General features: G+C 36.1%; 1 protein-coding gene across 16 annotated transcripts in view; it reads left to right on the forward strand.

The window, feature by feature from the left end:
• Nucleotides 1-15,882, forward strand: part of Zbtb20 (zinc finger and BTB domain containing 20) — a 732,891-nt gene that overhangs the window by 174,945 nt on the left and 542,064 nt on the right. The window lies entirely within an intron of this gene.

Below are 15,882 nucleotides of genomic sequence, written 5' to 3' on the forward strand. Positions count from 1 at the left end.
TTTTGCATACAGTTTAGTTGGAAAGACTTTGGATTGTTACATTGGCCCAATATAACACTTATCGGTTATAGCATCTGAATACTTTTAGTTAATTCTTTGTTTTGTATCTCAAATATATTTAGTATGTCTTGATTAATGTATATGCTGTATACCTCAGACAGTGTATCTCTCAAGGAAACTGTGTTGGTAATTTTTGTCCTAGGAGAGACATTTTGTGTTTGGCTCAATTTCACCATGTTGGCAGCCCCACTATGTGGGGTTGGATGTAGTTATTGATCCATTTAGCTGAACAGATTTGAAAGCATTTGGCTATTAGTGGACACATGGGGCACATTTAGAAAATATAAGAGTATATTGTAAGAAGATTTTACTTGTGCATGTGTCTCTCCTGCAGTTGGGCTTGAAAATATGGGGAAAGAAAGGAAAAATCAAGTAGTAAATTCTAGGAGAGGGGCTAATATATATGGAAAGTTTTAAGGCTGCTACATTATCATAATATCAAATGTAGCTCTTTAGTTTTTCTTCAGAGTTATTGGTAGTGGTGTTAAGTTTCTTTTGTTAATGACTTTATTTATGTTCTGAAAAATTAGTATATATTTAAGAGTTTGAACAATTATTGAATTTATCTTAGGTAAAGTTCTATAGATGAAATACAAACAGCTATAATGTTATATAAAGGTATTTAAGTAATTTATTCACTTGTCCCATATTTCTGATATTGAAAACTCATTCATATGGCTTGTGTTATTCTCCTTGATATGTTAGGAATGCTAGGGATTTTTTTCCATGAGAGTTTAATAACACAAATCTTAAGTCTTGGAACTGCTGTATTTTCTTCTACTAGCATGCATGGACTATGACTTATAAATAATAAATCATTATAATACGGTCTGAACTAATCTCTTGGGAAATAGGAAAATATACACAAAGGAAGTAGCTGAGTACCTGTGGCTCCTTAACACAGTACCTTGTACATAGTAGTTGGTCAGGGCATATTGAATGAATCCATATAGAATAAAACACACCTGGCAGTGTGTTAGAAGTAGAGGGACTGTACCATAGAGACATGTGGCTGGTCACTGCATTTTGGGTGAATATTGATGAGTTTTCTCATTGACCGTTAGATAGAAACAAAATAGTGATAAATCTTGTTTATAAAAACAGTAGATGTTGTGAAACCTATCCATTTTCATTGTCACAGATCAAGAATAAAAATGCTAATATTTGCTTTATACAAATTTTATTGACTATGCACAAAGTTTTTTTATTCTACTCATTATACACACAAAGGCAGAGGCATCCATACTTAAGTTCCTTGGAAACTCTTTGGAGCATAGTGAAAAGCAAACCCTTTGTTAGACAATCCAGGCCATAGCCTTCTACACTCACTGAACTCCTCCTTGTTCAATCCTCACTCACCAACTTCATGGAAATAAAATGTGTGTTGATGTTTCTTTGGGTCAGGTAAGATCAGAACATTAAAAGTGGGTAGTTGTTTTACTAAGCATAAATAATAGCCGCTGTATTTACTATATACATATTTATAATTATGGTTCCTATTCACCACTAAATCCCAACTGCAAATACATAACAAAAGTAAAGTCAAAACAAAGCAGCCAAGACTTGCTGTGGCTAAGATTACATGTGTGTCTTGAGGTAAGCGCATTAGGAAGAAGTAGAAAGAACTACTGAATTACTATGTCTTGTTTAGGCCTCTCAAATTTTGATGCCCCTTGTTGATGATATTCATGGGAACTTTGAGACTTGGAGATTTCATCCCTTTGTGACAGTTTTTTTCCAATCTTTTTTTTCCCTTAATTGACATTAACATTTGAAATGGTAAAAACACTACAAACAATGTCCCGTTCCTTATTTCCTTCAATCCTTGGAAACCATTTTGCCTTTTGACTCAAAGATTGTGACAAGTCTATAGATAATGTCACAAGATATTTGTTTTTTTGTTTTTGGCTTATTTCAGTGAATAATGTCTTCAAGTTTCATCCACATTGTGGTACATGTTAAGTTTTCCATATTTTAATAACCGAATACTTTTCTATTCTGTGCATTCACCACATACTGCCTTATAATTCATTTTATCAGTGGACACATTCATTGCATATACATTTTTGTTTTCTGTAATTCTGTGGTGAACCCATGCATAAACATAACACCTTGAGAACCCAGTTTCAAGTCACTTTTAAGTGTGGATCCACAAGTGGAATTTGTGTACTGTACAGTAACTCTATGTCTCATAAAGGTTTGTGGCATTACATTTAAATCAATGGAATCTTCTTAGTTTGTGCACATGAATGGCATTGGTTTCTTTGAATGGAGAATCCTAGAAGAGTCATGTTCATCAGGAAAGCATCTACTACTTATGTGAATCCAAATGATCTAAGAAATCTGAATACTTTAGGTGAGACACATCCTGGGAGCCAATGATACTTTTACAGTCATGGACACTGCATCTCATGTTTGAATACAGGACGATGGGATTCAAACTAACTATCACTGAAATTTCAGTTTTTTTCATACTTCATTCCTTACCACATAATATAGAACTTATGTGTCGGTGCCAAGGTTAAAACTGGTCATTATTAAAGGTTTATTCTAAAGTAGCACGAACTTAGTGTCTTAGATGGATATTTGTTTTCTTGTAGTTTGGAAGTGGGATTTCAAATCTTATTAACAATCTTGATCACTTTTCTCCACTATGAGGGAGGAAATACATTCCCTGATCTTCTCTTTGACTTATGGATGGACACATTTTTCTTATATTTTTTCAGACTGCATTCTCTCTATTTATGAGTGCTTGGTGCTCAAATTTCTCTCTTTTTATAGAGCACAAATCAAATTACCCCAAAGAATACCCCCTTATATCTAAATAATTTCACATTTCTTAGTAGTATATGTTAGGACTCTAATGTCAGTTTCATTTTTAAAAAACGCAGTGTGTGTGTGTGTGTGTGTGTGTGTGTGTGTGTCTCCTCATACATGTGGCTGCCTTCGGAGGCCAGAAAAGTGAAATCTATATTGGAGCTAGATCTACTCAGCATGGTTGCAGGGAACTGAACTTTGGTCTCCTGGAAATACTACAAACCCATTAACTGCTGGGCAACAACTCCAGCTCCCAACATGAATCTTTTGTTCCCATTGACACAATTTACTTAGAGTAGTTGTATTAATATTTGAGTGACATGGTATACTCAGGCCCAAGTGTAGGCCAATCTTAATTTCCCTCTACAGAATTCACTATGTATATTTGCGCGCACAGGTGTGTGTTACTTGTAGTGCTTACAGTAACATGGTTAGGTAAATGCTACTGTTTCCTCCATTGTATATATGATAAAATTAATATCTGAGTAGAATACCAGCTGTTTGTTTACAGTACACAGCTAGCAAATGATAGACCTGAACTTATATAGATGCAACAATTGTTTGCTGCCTTGTTTTCACTATAATAATTTTGAAACCAAAAAAATATTAAATGTTAGGATAATAGTTTGGTTTCAAAACTATTATCATAACATTTGATTTTTGTTGTTGTTTTGTTTTGTTTTTGAGATAGGGTTTCTCTGTGTAACTTTGACTGTCAGTAGACCAGGTTGGTCCTGAACTCACAGAGATCCTCTTGCTTCTGATTTTTGAGTGTTTGGATTAAAGATGTGTGCTACCATCACCCAGCTTAGATGCTGTTTTTTAAAATAAGCCTCATAACTGAGTCAGAAGCATGTAGCATCCTTAGAATATTTGTGGTTCTGTTTTGGTTTGTAACTAGGGCTATGTCAAATTGGGACACTATGTTATATTATCAATGACCAATTATTGCCTGTCTCTTCACTCCTAACATTCTGTTGCCTGTTATCTTTAAAAGCTTAGTGCCTATACTTTTCTACTTGGTGAAACTTGTGCCTGGATGAGTAGAGCCTAAGTGCATGTTTTATGGGTTCTTCTGACAGTCTGGTGGTGAGAGTCATTGTGAATCAATACGTACCTTTACTCTCCTACTCTACACACCTGTCTTGTGTGCTGTCCCCCTCCCTCCCTCCCTCCCTTCTCTCCGCTCTCTCCCCTTTCTCAGTCTCACTCTTCCTCTCTCCCCTGCTACCTCTCTCTTGTCTCACTCTTTTGCCTCACCCTTGTTTTTGCACTTTGACCAGTTTTTTATTTAATATCGCTCCTTGAGAGTTACCTATTGAAAGGAGTTGCTGCTTCTGTGGAAGCCTCTGCCATTGTGGGTATATGCTGTACCCTGTTCATTGTTTTTGTTACTAGTACATTTACACTAAAGTACAAGGAGATTCTGTGTGTTATGTAAGTTTCTCATCTTACCACTGAAAACATTTTGTTTCTCACTTTGAAATTTCAAAACAGAACTAGCTCGTGACCCAGTTTCACTAATAATTTTCTTAAGTAACCATTGTACTCATAAGATTTTTTCCACTGTCTGTCTAGCCTGGTTTAAAATTTTATATATGTACTTTTAAAAAATTGATTAGCTGGAGAGCTGCCCACTCCTCTGTTCTGTATAATAAGGATTTAAAAACTGCATGCTGAATTCTGTATAGTGTAATTAAAACTGACCCACATTTGGACCTGAGTACACCAGGACTTAGCCAAACTTGCCATGAGCTGAGTTCTGGTGGCAGATGGGAACTAATGAGGACACACTCCACTCCAGAATTTCCCAGCTGCTTGGCCCCTTTTTGTACAAACAAGGTTTGGAGCGAAGTCCAGATCCCAAGAGCATGTTCTGTAAATGTGCTGTGCCCAATGGCTTCGGAAATGTTCTCACAAAATTATGCTGCTTCAAGGTATCCTTAAGACCCCAGCTAATGTCTAGTTTAAAATAAAAATCAAAGGGGGCTTTTACTGCTCTTGCCCACTAGGTTTTAGTTTTAAAGGGTATAGAAATCAAATAGACCCCATCATTTCTCCTGTGCCTGGCAATGATGGGAAAACCATTCTATCAGAACATGGAGATTTGTAAGCCCCTATGTCAGGCACCTTTGTACCTCAGGAGAGGCACGTCTCTTTGCAACCTATGGATCTCTTCAACTGGTTTGATGTCCTGGGACTGTTCAGGCAGATGTAATTGAATCAGTTTGAAGCAGCTGTTGCTGGCATGTGGTCTCTCAGATTGCTAGCACCTGCTTGTTTTTTGCAATTCACTGGAGTGAGAGAAGTGCCAAAACCAGCATTGGTCTTGGAGCAGCAGCTACAGCCCTCCAGATCTCACATCCCTTTCCCTTCCAGCCTCTCCACATCATCACCAGTGCCTGAATTAATAAAACCCTTCTGCATGATTAGGTCTGAGGTAGACCTTTCCTTCTCATTCTTCTCAGTGTGCAAATCCTGACAGTACTGACCATGAGTCCAAAAAAATAAGGCAGGATAATGGTGATCAGGTGGCTTTGGGGCTCTCTTATCATTAGACAACTGGGTAGCCTGTGGTTTGCAGAATCATTTAAAATGAATGTACTAAATTCATTTACTGTTCCAGCATAGTCTTATTGGCACAGAGAATGAGCAGTTAATGTATAACAAACTGTGAGCTGTTGTAGAATATGATAAATACACTTCCTTAGCAGGGGGGAAATAAAACGGGGCTCTTTCTACAATGCAAGAACTAAACTAATTGACATGGATTGCTTCAACACTTACTGTGTACAGGATGATACAACACACTAAAGTAGAGATTTAAATCCTAGAATCTCAGTAGGTAAGCTTTATTTCAAGAGATATAGATTTGCCAGTTTTAAAAGTTGTAAATCTGTTTTCAATATATTTGTATAACCTTATCTTTTCTTTGTTGCATTTTGCATTTAACTATTGTGCAGGAATGATCTCACTGGATCCTATTGTTTTATTTGAATTGAGATGTTATGGTGTCTGTTTTTAAAAGTTTCTCTAAATGAGGTTAAATATTGATGATATTTTTAGAGAAGCGATGTAACAGAATTATGGCTAACAGTAGGAAATTGCTATTTTATTATCTTTAAGAAGTTACCGCGTCATAACACATAGATGCTACAGAGAAAAGGATGTGTGGTCGTGACCAAAAGAACCCTGTGTACTTGAACACAAATTGCTTATAGGCTTTTAAATGACAGACTAAAGCAGGATCAGTGTGAAATGAGTTTCTCAGAACTGTTGTTCCCCTTCCTCCCTCTAGTGTCCACGGAGTACATGCCTCCTTCATTTTGGTTCTCTTTGCAACCAAGCCAGGTTCCTCCTAAAGACAGCATTGTAGACAGCCATGGCCAATTGTTGGAAGCTGCATGTAATATGAAACCTGTGAACAGGTGCTGGGAAAGCATGACATTATTAATTACTTAAGCTGTTCTGTGGGAACAGAGATCTCTGTGAGCTTGCTACACAGAACTTAGAGTTGACATGGGTCTTGAATAAAAATAAAACATAGGAATTAATTTTCTGAAGATGAGAAGGTGAAACATTGTGAAGCTAGGGAGTAATAAGCACAAATGAATATGTATGTGAAGTTCTTAGCAGAGTCAGTGATGAGGACATCTTCGTAACACATGCGTGCTTAATTCTGCTAGGCTATCAACTATGAGGTGGCATGTGATTCACCATATCATACCTCTTCACAGAGATTATCACTGACTCCTCCTACCTATGTTTGGCCTCTCATTGATTTTTTTAAAAATAGGTTTTATTCTCTTTTTATAATTTCTACAATTCACTAGTCTGAGAGAAACTTCTCACTTGTCAAGATTATTCAAAAAGGACTTTGTTCTCTACAAGTTTATATAAAACAATATTTCTAATAAATAAGCAGGTAGTCATATGAACATTGAAAGACTCACACTACTGATTGAGAGTAATTTCTGTTGGAACTGTAATGGTTAATTTTACTGCAAATATCTGGTTCCAGGGAAGAAGATAGCACATTACAGTAGGAAAGGTGCAGAGGTTAGGAAGAGATGATCTGGGTTTGAGTTGTCTGACATGATACTTGGCAGCTCTGTGTTTGGGCTGTTTTAGAACGGTCTCCTCATTTGTAAAGCAGAGTTGACACTATCCCAAAGCCGTCTGCGATGGATGCTTCCACTTACCGTCACCCTCATAATTCTAGTTGCTCATTCAAAGCAAATTGTTTTAGCTACTATCCCAATTGCATTTGTTTTCTCTTTATTATGTTTGAATACACCATTGTCTATATACACGACGTTAATTGAACTTATAAAGTGTTGAAAGATCATTGTCTCAGAAATAAATTTTAAGTAAAGTCTTTTTGATTTGTAAGTACATGTTGTCCACATATTTGGAGTATGTTGAGATTTGATCAATTTGGCATTTTCTAGTAGTCACTTAATACCTAGAAAAAACTAACAATATTTAAAGTTTTCTAAATAACTTACTTCAGTATTTATTTGACCATAAAGTGGTTAATATGAATATTTTTATGTACTATTTTGAGGATCTGAGGGACTTTCTCAGTTCTAATTTTCTAATATTGTATAAATAGATATTACTGGATAAAATAAATGTAAACATATTTTTATCATTTTCATGTTTTTACATACATAAAAGCAGATTTGTAATATAGGTTCTGAGGTTTTAAAGATGTTACATACGTCTGGATCTTTTGAATTTTGAGCCTTAAGTGGTTGTAGCTATATAGTACTATTAATTGCATATATACATCTGCATATATGTATACAAACATACTAAATAGGTAAATTGAAAATTGACTAGAAGTGTTTTTATGGTACCTTAAATTTATAGAGCAAGCAGGATACGTGAGTTCAATGTTGCTTGGGAAAATTAACCTTGTATCAGGAGACACTTCAAGCATAGCCTTTAGTCATGTTAGGCTGATGCCCCAAGCAAAGCAATGTATGGAGTCATTTCCAGTGTCAGGAAATTGATTTTTTTCTCTGTAAATGTGTCATTTGAAATCATATTTCAATTTTTTTCAGTCAAATATTGGTGTATTTGCTCTCTAAATCTAGTCTTCAGCAGCACAGTTTTTCATTAGATGGCAGACTTGAACTATGTCCAGTTAAATAATTTCAAGCACAACCCTGGTATTGATTATATGGATCATAAAATATGAATTAACTATTCACCTTAAAATATAACTTGAAATTTAAAAATACAAATCTGTTAGTATACTTTCTGGATTCTGGTTCTCTTTAAAGGGTGGTATAATTTCTGACTAAGCACAGGGCCGTGTATTCTTTGTTAGGTTAACTTGCTGCTTGGAGCCACCACTGACAGCACTTTAATAAGGTTTTGCATTGGTTTTTCTGTGCACTGCTGCCTATTGGAGACATTGGGTCCCTATCTGTATGTAAGGTGCATTTGCCTCTGCTCTTTCTTGGACTAATGACTGATATAATACATTATCACAAAATATGTGGCTGGAAACCATAGAAACATATTCTCTTACAGTTTTTGAGGTCAGAAAGTCCTATGAAGGTGCAGCAGGACCACATTCTTTCTTCCAGCTCAATCAGCGATTTCTAATTGCCTTTTCAGAGTTTTGGTGGCACCTGTTTTCCCTTAGGTTTGATACTGCCATTTTAAACATCATGCACCTTTATATGTCCTTCCCCTCTGTGTGTGTCTCTGTATCCCTTTTTTTCCTTATAAACATACAAGTTACTGGATTCAGATTCCATCCTAAAACAAAAATGATTTTTCACGTGGTCCTGTTTATTTACTTAATGACTCCCTATCTTCTCTGTGAGACTAACAGTGTGCACCTAAGATTTAGTGTCATTGCCTCTTAAAACTGTATGGCAAACTGATCACTGTTTAACATTTGCCAGGACCTTATTGTAAGACTATATATACAAAAAGGCATTCCTCCAGAGGCCAGGCCAGGTTTGTGTATGCAGGAGAGAGCTGCAAGGCTTAGCTCAGCTGTGCAGCTTATGAATGGCTAAGAGAGAGTTTAAACAGAGCTCACGCCAGCACAGAAACCTGCCATTTTTTTCTGTTTCTTCCAACTTGATCCTAATAAAAGGAGTCGATATTTTGTTTTTATTTTATTTTCTTTTTTATATTTTAGTTTTTCGAGACAGGGTTTCTCTGTGTAACCTTGGCTGTCCTGGACTCACTTTGTAGACCAGGCTGGCCTCAAACTCACAGCGACCCACCTGCCTCTGCTTCCTGAGTGCAGGGATTAAAGGCGTGCGCTACCACCGATTTTTTTTTTCCTTGTAAATAAGAATCAGACTAGTATTAGTGGGAAGATAGGGAGAGACAGCAGAGTGTAGAGTATAGTCATTCCAAAAATACTTTGAAATACAGCTGGAAGCATTTGTTAACCCTTCCTACCTCATAATTGGAACTTTAAGTTAATAATTTCAAATTTCAATTTCTAAAAAAATAAGCTATTAGTGAAATGATTATATGAATATTACATGTATTAATGATGGAATAAAATACCTTTCTTGGTGACCTTATGTTCAGTGCAAACATATTTATAGAATAGAGCATTTTAGATATGAGCATTAGACTTTGAAAAAATGAAAATTTGAATTTATAAGTATAAAATATGATTTGTATCCAAAACACATTAATTAAGTGAACATGCTTTAGTTTATCTTGTTTCAGAACTAGAGAAAATGATATTTTGCTATATTATAGTTTTTGTCTTTCCTTTTGGGGACTGGAGATTAAATCTAGGACTTCATACATGCTAGAGCAAGCACTCTCCCAGTGAGCTATATCCCTAGCCTTGTGTTTAGTTTTCAGTTTGTTTGTTTTGGTGTTTTTTGTTTGTTTTGTTTTTAAAGATTATTATTCAAGCGGTTTTGAACGTGTTATTTTTCTCCTTCAACCTCCTAAATAGCTGAAATTTCAGACCTGCACCACTAGGCCCAGCTAGATTGCAGATTTCTTCCTGGTATAGATCAGACTGGTGCCAGGCTCCAGAGATAGAATTCTGAATCAGAATAGAAAGATCCCATGTTTTGCATCTTTGCTGACATGGTAAATGCATTGGGTATGTGTAAACTACTAAACTAATAAGAAACATGTAAATGGTATATTTTTACAAGGCCATAGGTGGTGTCCATGACATACAGTGGGAAAACTCGGAGAGAGAATGAATGCAAATGGGGAGTGCAGTCGTAAGTAGCCTTCAGTGGGAATAGCACCCAAAGTCAGCACAAGAATAACCTAAAGGAGCCAGTCCTGGGAAGAGCTACAGAAACCTGATGGTGAGTCTGGGAGGTGCCGAGGGCTGCATATTGAGTGTGTGTATTAGAGTAGCTGTAGCAAAGAGGGATATCCTGCTGCTGACTTGTCTGTGACAGTCTATTGGATCATTTCTTTCTCCTAATAATAAACCCGACAGAAGAATGTGTGAAAGGACTGAAGATTCTTTTTTTAATTAATTTATTTTTAATTTATTCACTTTACATCCTGATTGTAGCCCCCTCCCTCATCTCCTCTGGTCCCACCCTCCCTTTCTTTTCTCCCCTGCCTCTTCCCCTAGTCCTCAGGAAGGGGGAGCCCTCCTCATCTACCATCTGTCCCCAGCCTATCAAGTCTCATCTGGACTGCCTGCATCCTCTTCTTCTGTGGCCTGGCAAAGCTGCCCTGCCAGGGGGAAGTGACCAAGGAGTGGGCACCAGAGTCCAGGTCAGAGGCAGCCCCTACTCCCCGTATTATGGGACCCACATAGACACTGTGCTGCCTACTGACTGCATCTGAGCAGAAGGTCTAGGTCTTCTCCATACATGGTCCTTTGTTTGTGCATCAGTCTCTGCAGGTCCCTCTGGGCCCAGATTTGTTGGCTCTGTTGGTATCCTTGCGGAGCTCCTGTCCCCTTGTGGTCCTTTTATCCCACCAAGTATTCCATAAGACTCCTTGTGCTCTGCCCCAATGTCTGGATGTGAGTCTCAGCATCTGCTTCAATATCTAGCTGGGTGAAGTCTTTCAGAGGACCTAAATAGTAGGCTCCTTTCCTGTTCCCTCTCAAGCACATCTGGTGTCCTATTTGCCCTCCTGAATGAGAATTAAGCATTTACCCAATGGAATACCACTCCATTAAAACAAAGAAATCTTGAAATTACAGGCAAATGGATAGAACTAGAAGAGTTCACCCTGAAGAAGGTAACCCAGACCAAGAAAAACACACATGGAATGTACTCACTTATAAGTGGATATTATCCATACAATACAGGATAACCACACTACAACCCACAGACCTTAGGAAGCTAAATGACAAGGAGGACCCTAGGACTGAACATTTCTGAGCCATCTCTCCATTTCATGTTACAGAAGTGAATTTGGTGACAGAAGGAAGGAACTTTTTGTTACCTTTCTTAGCTCTTTCTGTTGTTCAGTCCAGTAACAGATTTTTAGAGGACTCAGGCATTCTTGAGTCCTCACTTCTTTCCCTTAGATAAATTATCTTTTAAAAAGATTTATTAATTTTTTATTAATTCCATTGTATGAGTGTCATGCTTGCTTGCGTGGCTCTGTGTACTGTGTCAGAAGAGGCTAGAAGAAAGTGTCAGGTTCTCTGGACCTGGACTTGCAAATGCTTGTTAACTGTCTTGTGAGTCTTGGGTATCAAAGCCAGGTCCCCTGCAAGAGCAGCCAGAGCTCTTTGCTGTTTAGCCATCTCTCCAGCATGATCAATTACCTATGAACGTAATATTATTATACTTTGTTTTTTTCTTCAAATTAAGACTGAAAATTAGATAGACGGTCAAAATAGTCTTAGGTGTTTTTAAATTTTAGTATTAATCTCATGATAGCCCATGACTTACAACAGAATTTTTAGAAACATCCAGTTATCTCCCCACATGTAGCTGAACATACGGAATCTGCTATTTTTGTCTACATTTTCATTTTGCAACAAAAATTTCTAGAAATACTTCATTCAAAATTAAATTGTTCCTGTGTAACTGTATTTGATGGCAAACTGATGACATGGTGCTGGTACCTGCGCTTCACATGTGTGGTCAGCATCGTATTCACCTCAGCATTACTTTTTCATTGCTCAGTGGTACAGCATGAAGTGGGTTATATGCAGAATCAGACAGTGCAGTAGGAAATAGCCACTCTGCTGTGAGAGTTTAGAAAACATTAAAAACCCAGCCCACAAATGGTTAATTTTTTAGATATCAAGATTTATATATTTGATACCAAAGAAACTAAAACTCAGTGCAGTCTTAAAGAGGCTGCAGATATACCTATTTTCGAAGTAAGCTGACATGTAATTAATATCAGCCTTGTTATTGGTTAAAACTCTAGCTCTACAAAGGGAAGTCTCATGACTGTTTCTGTCTTAGTAATGAAAGCTTAAGTGGGGAAGTAGACTACTGGCTTCTCCAGAAATACTGTAATACATGATTTCCCTTAGATAAACGTTATCATCCAACTCTTACTCGAGAGAAGGGCCTTTTAAAAAGACATGTCCATGTGTCACCATGGAGGAAGGCATTATTTGTATCATAATTGAAAAGCAAGATAGAGGCTGTTTCCTATAAGTGCAGAGCACATGTTCTGTCCTGTTGTAGACTATGGCTTTTATATGAGTGCTAATGAAAATATACACATGACTTATAAACTAATTTTGGCATTTTCTCTCCTCATGCTGTGTATATAAGAACATTTATCAGGATATGTTAAGAAATAATTCTGGGCTGTGTCCCTGGCCTGGCAGGCAGTGAGAACGCAGTAAGCCCTCCTTAGATCAGTCCTGTTTGGCAAGCTGCACCACCTTGGCAGAGCTAAACTGAGACCTAGACACACTGCTTACGCAGGCGGCGATGTAGCATTTAAAATAATATTTAATTTATTCAGTTTGCCACATTTTCAGCAGCTACATTATTTGCGTTTGTTACAAAAACATGGTTACAGCCTACTTACAAAACACGAAATAGAAACTTGTTCATTTTAGTAGATTTAGATATTCAAAATTGATATTTAAATTTCCAATGTATTTTTCTACCATTCTGCATCAGATTATGAGCTCATAAAAGCATGAACTGAAGAGGTCTTGGGTGACTTACAGACTGTCTTGTCAGGAATCCAGTTGTTGTACAGAAGAGGGACTGGCCACAGCAAGCTGAGTACTTTCCTATAGACGGGTGTGGTGCGACAAGTTCAGCACTTTGTTGCTCTTTTACAAAGTATTCTTTGTCATGGCACTAAATAATTTTGCTTACTTTATTTTCTAAATATGTTCCTATCATTAAAAATCTGGGTGATTCATAAAACTATGCAAGGAATAATGGCTTCATGAGTTTGCCTTACTCATCAAAGAGTATAGCGAATCTAGTAAACTATACTTACCGAACATTAAAATTTAAATGGAATCAATGATCAAATATTTTATTATTTGTTTCTTAAAAGTTTACTTTCAAAAATATTGTCCTAAGGCTGGTTGTGGTGGTGTATACCTTTAACTCCAGCACTGGAAAAGCAGAGTCAAGCAGATCTCTGTGGGCTCAAGGTCAGGCTGGTCTCTATATTTTGAGTTACAGGCTATCCAGAGTTACATGGTAAGATCCTGTTAAAAATAAATAAATAAATAAATAAAAAAGCAGGCACCACCAGAGCTAAAAAAAACATTAAAAATACATAGAAAATCATAAAAAATAAAATCACTGAATATTCCCAGTTTCCTATGGCCTCATCAGCCTAGGTATTAGCAGTTATTTATCTTACAGAGAAGAATGGAAATTGTATTTTATCAATGTTTTACATACAATTTATGTCAGATTTCACAATATTTTAAAAAGTTCATTGCACATTTACATTTCTTTTTCTGTGAACTTAGTGTTAAATATTTATTTGCTTTTCATTGAGTTTTTTTTTTCAAAAAGCCTTTTACCAATTTGTATAGCCTCTTTGTATATTGTCAAAAGTTAAATTTTGTAGGTGACTGAGTAAAGCTGGGAACTGGAGAGGTGGTTGTCCCTTGGGTGTGCAAACCAATTGGTTGTCCAGTGCCAAATCTCATCAGCATGAAAATATGCATACAATAACATTATATGGTCCCAACAGGTTAATCTGGGAACCTATATGTATTTACATATGTATATGTACATGCAGTAACAACACATAGAGAGGCCATGAATTTGAAAGTGAGCAGGGAGAAGGTGGTGTGTGTGTGTGGTGATTGGTTGGAAGGGAGAAGGGTGAAGAAGGAAATATTGTAATTAAATTACAGTCTCAAGTTTTTTAAGAGGAATTTCTCCTTCACCTTTTTAGGAAAAAAAGTGAGGTTTTGTGTTCAAACTTTTAGTTATTAATTTCTTTTTCTCCTGTAGTATTTTTGTACAGCTGTACTCAGTAGTAATTTACTTTGTGACTACGAAGAACTTGTGTGTAGAGAAATTATTCATATTTTCTTTTACCCATTGTGGTTTAATCTTTTTTAAAAAATACTTTTATCTTTGATTTACCTAAAATTTACATTCTGTATACTTTCAAAATCCTTTAACTCTTATTTTTGAATGATAGTGGTAGTTTTATTTTTCCACTTGAAATGAAAGAATTCCTTTTTTGTTCCATAAACTTCTCAAGAATTCTGAAATAAGCACAGAGGCAAAGAAAAAATAGTATTTGATTGAGAACTGGAATGTCAGAATTGGCATGTTTTTCTTTATCAGTCACCGATGTCTAATGTTTGTGACATAGGAAGTCCCAAGAAATTCTCTCATTTGTAAAAATAAATTATTATATTTTGATTGTCTAAGTAATGATTAAATCAGTGAAAGCATCATAGAAAAGAATCAAACCCCTAGTGAGATACTTTTAACAGCAAATACAGTGCACATGGTAATGTTAATTTTACTTACTTAAGAGAAGCACTTATCAGTAAGACCCTATAACTGAAGAAATGAAATAAAGATGTGAACCTTGTAATTTAAGCAGGATGCAATAACCAGGTGATAAATAAATTTATTTGTGTCTTGAAGAAAAGTTGGCTTCATGCAGTCATCATTATTAAAAGGCAATCTTTTCATATGATTTCATTTAGCTTTAAAAGGAGCTTAGGCTAAGGATTCTGATAGCTGGCATATTTATAATGTTTTACAAGAGAGCCATTACAAAGTTGAATGTTTAGCAATAAAAGTACCCTATCCAACTTAACATGTATTTGTAGCTTTACATTTGATGACAGAGTGATACATTTAGGGGGTACAATCAGTAATATCACAGATTTATTTTCTTTCAACCTAAAATTTTTAATTATTATTACTTTTTTATTTGTGTATGTATGAGTGTTTTTCCTGCATGTGTATCTATGCACTTTGTGCATCCGCAGTGCTCACAGAGACCAGAGGGGATGTTAGATCCACCTGGAATTGGAGTTGTGGACAGTTGTGAGCTGCCACGGGGGCACTGGGAATCAACCTTGGGTCTTTTGGGAGAATAGCTACTGTTCTTAATTGCTGAGCCATCTCTTCAGGTCTATTTTTAACATTATTAGTAAATCATATATAATCATATATTTTTATATTCTAACAATACCACACCTCAATTTAAAACTATTTAAGAAATTAAAAAAGAATAAAGACAGTAAAGTTTTCTTTTATATAATTACTATAAAAAAGAGTTATTAATATATTGGTGTATATTTTTAAAAACTATGGGCCATTGCACACAACTTATAGTTATAGTCAGTAATTTATGTTACCTAGCAATATAACACATATTTTGTAAATAAATAATTTATTTGATATATTTATGACTCCATAATTGTATGCTATACCATCTTGATACTCTTATAGTTGTGCACATGCCAGTTACTTTCAATTTTTATATACTGAAAATAGAAGGATGTCTTTGTGAAGATACTTTAGTGGACATCCCTGATAAGTGAATGGAAGGCTGTGAATTTTTAGCGTTTTGATGCCTTTAGCAAGGCCATTTGTG

The sequence above is a fragment of the Acomys russatus genome, chromosome 8, assembly GCF_903995435.1.
Source record: "Acomys russatus chromosome 8, mAcoRus1.1, whole genome shotgun sequence".
NCBI classification, from domain to species: Eukaryota; Metazoa; Chordata; class Mammalia; order Rodentia; family Muridae; genus Acomys; species Acomys russatus.